The sequence below is a fragment of the Bombina bombina genome, unplaced genomic scaffold (genome assembly GCF_027579735.1).
Source record: "Bombina bombina isolate aBomBom1 unplaced genomic scaffold, aBomBom1.pri scaffold_902, whole genome shotgun sequence".
Lineage (NCBI taxonomy): Eukaryota > Metazoa > Chordata > Amphibia > Anura > Bombinatoridae > Bombina > Bombina bombina.
The window spans coordinates 86,615-94,214 of record NW_026512273.1 but is presented as its reverse complement, the minus strand read 5'-3'; positions in this window follow the sequence as shown (position 1 = coordinate 94,214).

Sequence of the window (7,600 nt, the reverse complement as noted above, 5' to 3'; positions counted from 1 at the left end):
ATTTGTATTTATTTTAGCTAGGTAGTTATTAAATAGTTAATAACTATTTAGTAACTATTCTACCTGGTTAAAATAAATACAAACTTGCCTGTAAAATAAAAATAAACCTTAAGCTAGATACAATGTAACTATTAGTTATATTGTAGCTATCTTAGGGTTTATTTTATAGGTAAGTATTTAGTTTTAAATTAGGAATAATTTAGTTAATGATAGTAATTTTATTTAGATTTATTTAAATTATATTTAAGTTAGTGGGTGTTAGGTTTAGGGTTAGACTTAGGTTTAGGGGTTAATAAATTTAGAATAGTGGTGGCGACGTTGGGGGCGGCAGATTAGGGGTTAATAAGTATAATGTAGGTGCCGGCGATGTCAGGGGCGGCGAATTAGGGGTTAATAAGTGTAAGATTAGGGGTGTTTAGACTCGGGGTTCATGTTAGGATGTTAGGTGTAAACATAAAATGTGTTTCCCCATAGAAATCAATGGGGCTGCGTTACTGAGCTTTATGCTGCTTTTTTGCAGGTGTTAGACTTTTTCTTAGCCGGCTCTCCCCATTGGTGTCTATGGGGAAATCGTACACAAGCACGTATGACCAGCTCACCGTTCACTTAAGCAGCGCTGGCATTGGAGTGCAGTGTGGAATTTTGCTCTACGCTCATTTCTTGCCTTTTAACGCCGGGTTTGTAAAAACCCGTAATACCAGCGCTACAGGTAAGTGAGCGGTGAGAATAAACTGCACGTTAGCACGGCACAGCTCATAACGCAAAACTCCTAATCTGGCCATTTGCTTTTTGGTCTCTCTAGCACAATTTTTAAGTAGTAGCAAAATGTGTTTAAAGGGACAGTAAGGTTAAAATTGAACATTCATGGTTAAGATAGAGCAAGTAATGTTAAAAAAAAATCCAGTTTACTTATATTATCTACATCTCATTCTCTTGGTATCCTTTGTTGAAAATCATACATAGGTAGGCTAAGGTGCAGCAAAGTACCACTGGGAAGTAGCTGCTAATTGATGGCACATATATATGCTTCTTGTTATTGGCTCACCTGATGTGCTCAGCTATCTCCCAGTAGTGCATTGCTGCTCCTTCAAACAAAAGATAACTAAAGAGTAAAGCATAATTTGGTAATCAAAGTAAATTAGAAAGTTGTTTTAAAATTATATGCTCTATATGAATCATGAAATAAATATTTTGGGGTAGATTACAAGTGGTGCAGTAAATATATTTCTTGCGCTAGCAAAAACATCCCTAAGCTTTTTTAGCTTTTTGGTTTGCGCTGATATTACAAGTTGCAAAAAAACATTTTGCGCTAGAGGTAACCTGAAAAGCGCAAACATCCTAAGCTGAGTATTCCCCCAAATAAATCAATGGAGACAAAAAAGTGGAATAAAAAAACACCCTGACCATAAATCCCTAGCCTATTAACCCCTGATCTGCCATCCCCTCACATCGCAAAGTACCTAAATAAACTATTAACCCCTAAACCACCATCCCCCACATTGCAAACACCAATTTAAACTATTAACTCCTAATCTGCCATCCCCCACATCGCAAAGTACCTAAATAAAATATTAACCCCCAAAAACTGCCATCCCCTACATCACAAACAATAATTAAAACTATTAACCCATAAACCGCCACCCCCCCCACATCGCAATAACTAAATTAAACTAAACCCCCTAATCTAATTTACCCCTAAATTTACTAAAAAAATCCTAACTACCTTAAATAAAAAAACTTACCTGTAAAATTAAATAAAAACCTAATCTTACCGGGAGGCGGAGCGAGCGGCTAACCAAGATGGTCGCATGTAACTGAAGCTCCTCACGCAGGCTGGGCAAGTTAACCCATAACCACAGAACAACGGGGCACAGAGATATAAAACCCCTAACTGAGGACCGGAATATACTGAGAACGTTTGCTGAGATTTTGGTCCCGATCCGTATGCTATTACGGACAATATTTGAGCCGTTTACAACTGCGCCACGAGGCCTATAAGCTCCGCGATAAAGTCAAGATGTAACACAGACCGCTTCAAGTCCATACACCGATCCGGATCGCCAACCATAACAGACACAGGTGAAATGTTTAACTTTGTGAAAGAGGCAAAAATGCTTATACTAGTTACTACTCAGTTTACTAACTAAAAATAAAGAGCAGACAGCGTTTCAAGATCCACCTTATCCGCATGACACAAGGCCGAAATTTAGCAAAGGGGATATAATTCGCCTTTTATACACGCATGTAATTCAATTCAATGCCAAATCAAGCCCACACACATGAACTGAACTGCTGCATTTGGGCTGAAATACCTAACCTACATCGTTACTCAGGCTTATCATATATCTGTCTGTGAGACAGGGGATGCAGCCGCTAACCGAAACGACCTATACAGCAAAGCCCAAGCTGACACCCTGACTCATCTCAACACGTATCAGATGTATTCTATCTCCTTACAGACAAAAGTAAAAATCTTTATGCAGCTGTAACTTGTTGTCTGTTCTCCCGGTGGTTGGACACCAGACGCTCAAATTTAAAACTGAACAACTGGCTAAGAAGAACACCCTCCTATTCCTCTTCCCACTGTTCTAAGTAGCAGTGGGTCGAATCCACCACCTTTTCCCGAGATCGCTCTGTGAGAGCAAAAACCCCAAGGAGAGGTGTTCCGATTCACCTAGTCTCAACATTACTATATAATAAATATAACTAAACACCTGCTATAACCTACCAAAACCTCCATGATGTCGCAGAGAAAATTGACCAGAAGTGATAAATCCCAAAAACTGCCTATAACATCTCAGGGAGCCATGAACTCTTTTTTCAAGCAAGCCGACAAGCAAAAAAACAATAATGCTCTAGATACCACACTAAGCTCACATGATGAAAGCTCTTGTGAAGCTGCAGATCCCTTGTCAGACCTACAACCAACAACTGCAAATGTTGGAAAAGATGACATAATCACCTATGGTGCTATGGAAGCTCTGATAGAGCAGGTTAAGACTTGCATTAAAAATGAGTGCGCAGGTTTGAAGAAAGATATTTCGGACTTATGCTATAGAGTTGATACTTTAGAAGAGCATGAATACATATCTTCCCAGAAAATTGCAAACCTGTCCTCTAAAGCCTTTCAACATCATCATCGTATGACAGACCTAGAGGATAAATTAGATGATTTAGAAAATCGCTCCAGAAGGAGTAATCTACGCTTCAGGGGAATACCTGAGACCATACAAAACAATGAGATACAGGATTATCTACAGTCCTTTTTTGCAGACCTGGTAAAGAACAACTCTGACACTCCATCTGACATCATCTTGGACAGAGCACATAGAGCCCTACGTCCTAAGCCATCAGACAACTCACCTCCTAGGGACATTATAGTGCATTTTCAAAACTTCCAACATAGGGAGACTATCTACAATTATACAAGGAAACAACCTTCTATCCAGTTCCAGGGTCACCGAATTCAAATATTTCAAGATTTATCTGCAAGAACACTCCAAAAGAGAAGAGAACTTTCCTTTTTAACATCCCATCTACGTACTTTGAAGATCCAGTACAGATGGGGAGTCCCAACTTCAGTAATTGCTGTCAAAAATGGAAAAAAAAATCGAATGCTCTTACCCACAGGATGCAGAACATTTCTGCCAACAGTTGGGGATCCCACTACCTGACCCCCAAACCTCTACTGTGCAATCCTCTACATCAAGCAAACAGGAAACCTCTAAACCGCAAAGAAGACCCTGGATGGACACTTCAATCCCTTTAAACAAGCGGTGACAAACCAGTAACGAGGAAGATGAAGTTCAACCACCCTGAAGGAGACACGTAACTATATGTGTTGTCTATGCTGACTATGCAACATTTGTTTGTAGACTTTTTCTCCTTTTATTTCAGGTTTCTATGGAACTGTCTTCAATCACCCTTTAGGTTATATTACACTAGACTTTATGTGCTTAAGGGAACTCTCCTCTATGTTTTATGTTCTATATTTTGAGGAAAGAGTTCCTAGAGGTTCATTATGTTTTGATGTGTTTTGTTCAGTTATTCTGTTATTCTTAGATCACATGTTTTGCATAGATATACCTTTGTAATTGTATGATAATAGTCATGCTTATATTCAGTAATACGATATAATAATTTATGATTGAATTGTTGAATGATCTCACAAGCTAGCTGTTAACTGCTAAGACAGGAACAACTTTAACCATAACTGAATATAAAGTCCCCACTTATTCTCTTTCTCACTTATTACCATATCTCAAACAGAGATAGTAGCCCCTTAAATGACTTAAATTTCTTCAATGTATTAAATGCCTTAATCCCCAGAAACTAATTAGACACTAACCTATCCATTATCTGCACACTTTATTTTGCGAAACAAAACTGCTTTAGATAACAATAGTACAGTGATACTTACTAGATTCACTTGTACCCCTGTATTTATAAATGTAAATTATGTACTATTGAAGTAAAGTATGCCACCTTGGTTCCCTAAAGGGGATACAAAAATACAAAAATGTCCTGTTATACAGAAAGTACTATTTTATTCACAATGCTGCTATGTAGATATCTGTTTATATGAAAGTTTTCCTTCGACCTGGACGGTTTGGACGTCTTATACATAATACACCTTTTATCCCCTCTCCCCTCTTCCCCTCCCCTTTCCCCAGCTACCCTCTTATCATTCCATGTGCCACCTGCACGTTCACTACAACACACCAGGGGACATTTGCCCAGCTTGCCCAGAAGCCTCCACCAATTCAATTCAAGTTAATTTAATCTAAATTCCCCTGCCCCTACTATTTACTACCTTACTAAACTCTTAACCATACATTTTCCACTCCACTTTTATACACTGGTTCCCCTGTACGAATCTCTAACTCCTCTACTTTAGAGGTCACACATATTCATATCCTTTGCAATGCCTAACCTTCCACGGGACAGATCAATATCAATAGCCACTCAAAATGTGAAGGGATTCCTATCAGCTGAAAAACGTTCAATTGCTCTCCATGACCTTTACAAGAGAAATCTTGATATCATTATGATTCAAGAGACACATTTTAAAAGAAATCATGAGCCTACACTCTCATCCAAATACTACGATAAACACTACCTTAGCTCAGGCCTGACCAGACATAACGGTGTATGCACACTATTTAGACGCAATACTTCTTTCGACCTACTACAACAATTTAATGATCATGAAGGTAGAATTTTAATACTAGTAGGACTCTATTATGGTAAGCCTATTACTCTCGCAAACATATACACCCCTATCAGACCCACCCCCTGCTTCTTCAGAAAAGTCACCAACAAACTTCTAGATATTGCTAAAGGCCCAATCATACTAGGTGGGGATTTTAATTACCCTTCAGACCCTATACTAGACACTTCAACAGGTCACTCCTACCTAAGAAACTCACAGATTAAGAATAATAATACATCTCTCCGCACACTGAAGCTATTTGATACCTGGAGAACGGTACACCCCTCCATCAGAGATTACACATTTTTCTCCCACCCGCAAAAATCTTACACCAGACTCGACTACATACTATGTGACCAAGCCTCTTTGACGAATTTGATTGACTCAAAAATCTCACATACTACGTGGTCAGACCATAGTCTAGTCAAATCTATCTTTAAATGGACAAGTAAACCTAGTCACAGTATAAACTGGAGATTAAATGAATATATTCTCACAGACAACGAAATCACAGACCAACTCATTAAATTTACAGACGAATATTTTGTGTTTAATATATCCGAAGATACGAACACTGCAAATAATTGGGAATCCTACAAGTGCTATATTAGGGGAGTTATCATACAACTAACAGCGAAACTTAAAAAGCAGAGATCTGCTCAATTCGACACCTTGTCTAACTCACTAGAGAAAAATGAAGCTTTACATAAAAAAGACCCAAAATCCCCACAAAAATTATCCGCAGTTATGGAAGCTAGGGAAAGCCTTAATAAATTCCTGGTAGAAAATGCACATATGCGCGCCCTGACAACAAAAGCTAAATTCTATGCTGAATCAAACAAAGCCGGAAAAATGTTAGCCAGATCTTTAAAAAAAAAAAGGCTTTCCTCTCATATTCAATCCATTAAACAAAACACAGGAGTAGTTTGCACTAAAAATGAAGATATAGCTGACAGCTTCGTTAAATACTACACCTCACTTTACAACATAAACAACACAAATGATCAGGGGAGTAGAGATAAGCTACAAACATATTTAGACTCTATAGACATTCCCTCTATCCCTGAAGAAGACGTGTCTATGCTAGACTCCCCCATCTCTTTACTAGAAGTGGTCAACACGATTAAATCCATGTCCAATGGAAAATCACCAGGACCAGATGGCCTCACAACCAAATTTTACCAGTTATTAGTAGGTAATCTTGCCCCACATTTACAAGAGCTATTTCTCTCTATAGACCAGGGTCTTACATTCCCCCAATCTCTTTTAAATGCTATGATAACAGTAATTCCGAAACCAGATAAACCCAGAGATCTTGTTAGTAACTATAGACCGATTTCTCTCTTAAATGTGGATATTAAAATATATGCTAAGATTTTAGCCAATCATCTTGCTCGAGTCCTACCGAAGGTCATCCACCCTGACCAAGTGGGATTTGTTAGTGGCCGTGAAGCAAAAGACAATACCACTAGACTCCTTCATACATTATTAACATCACACGATCAAACAAGCCCCCTAGTGCTGCTATCTACTGATGCTGAGAAGGCCTTCGACAGGGTCGACTGGCAGTTTATGTGGTCGGTCCTGTCGAAATTCGGCTTCTCAGACATATTCTTATCCAGAGTACAAGCCTTATATCACAACCCCCGAGCCACTATTAAGGTCAATGACATAATATCTCAATCCTTCCCCATCTCTAATGGCACTAGACAGGGTTGTCCATTATCTCCTCTTCTATTTGCTCTCACGGTAGAAATCTTAGCTATTCAAATCAGAAATAATCCAAATATTTTGGGAATTAAGGTAGGTAACATTCATCAAACATGTCTACTATTTGCCGACGACATCATCTTCACTCTGCAGGCACCACTAACTTCCATTCCAGCCCTGATAAGAGATCTGGAGAGTTATAAACAATTTTCTAACTATTCGATTAATATGAATAAGTCGAGCATTATCCCCATCCACATAAACTCAATGGAAATGGACTATATTTTACATAAAACTCCCTTCCCTATCGTTAATACCCTTAGATACCTAGGACTAAACATACCAAAGAACCCTAAAAATTTATTCCAAGAAAACTATATTACACTTCAAACTTATGTCTTCTCCCTATTACATACATGGCATAAACAAGGGCACCTCTCCTGGATAGGTCGCATAAATACAATAAAGATGATGATACTCCCCAAATATCTATACATATTCCAAGCTCTCCCAATATCATTACCGAGACACTACCTTCGTACGCAACAAAAGATGCTAGACTCTTTTATTTGGGCTTATAAAAAACCAAGGGTATCAAAGAACTCTATGTATTTAAGCAAGGAGGAAGGTGGCCTAAGTGTCCCAAATTTATTTCAGTATCACAAAGCGACACATTTA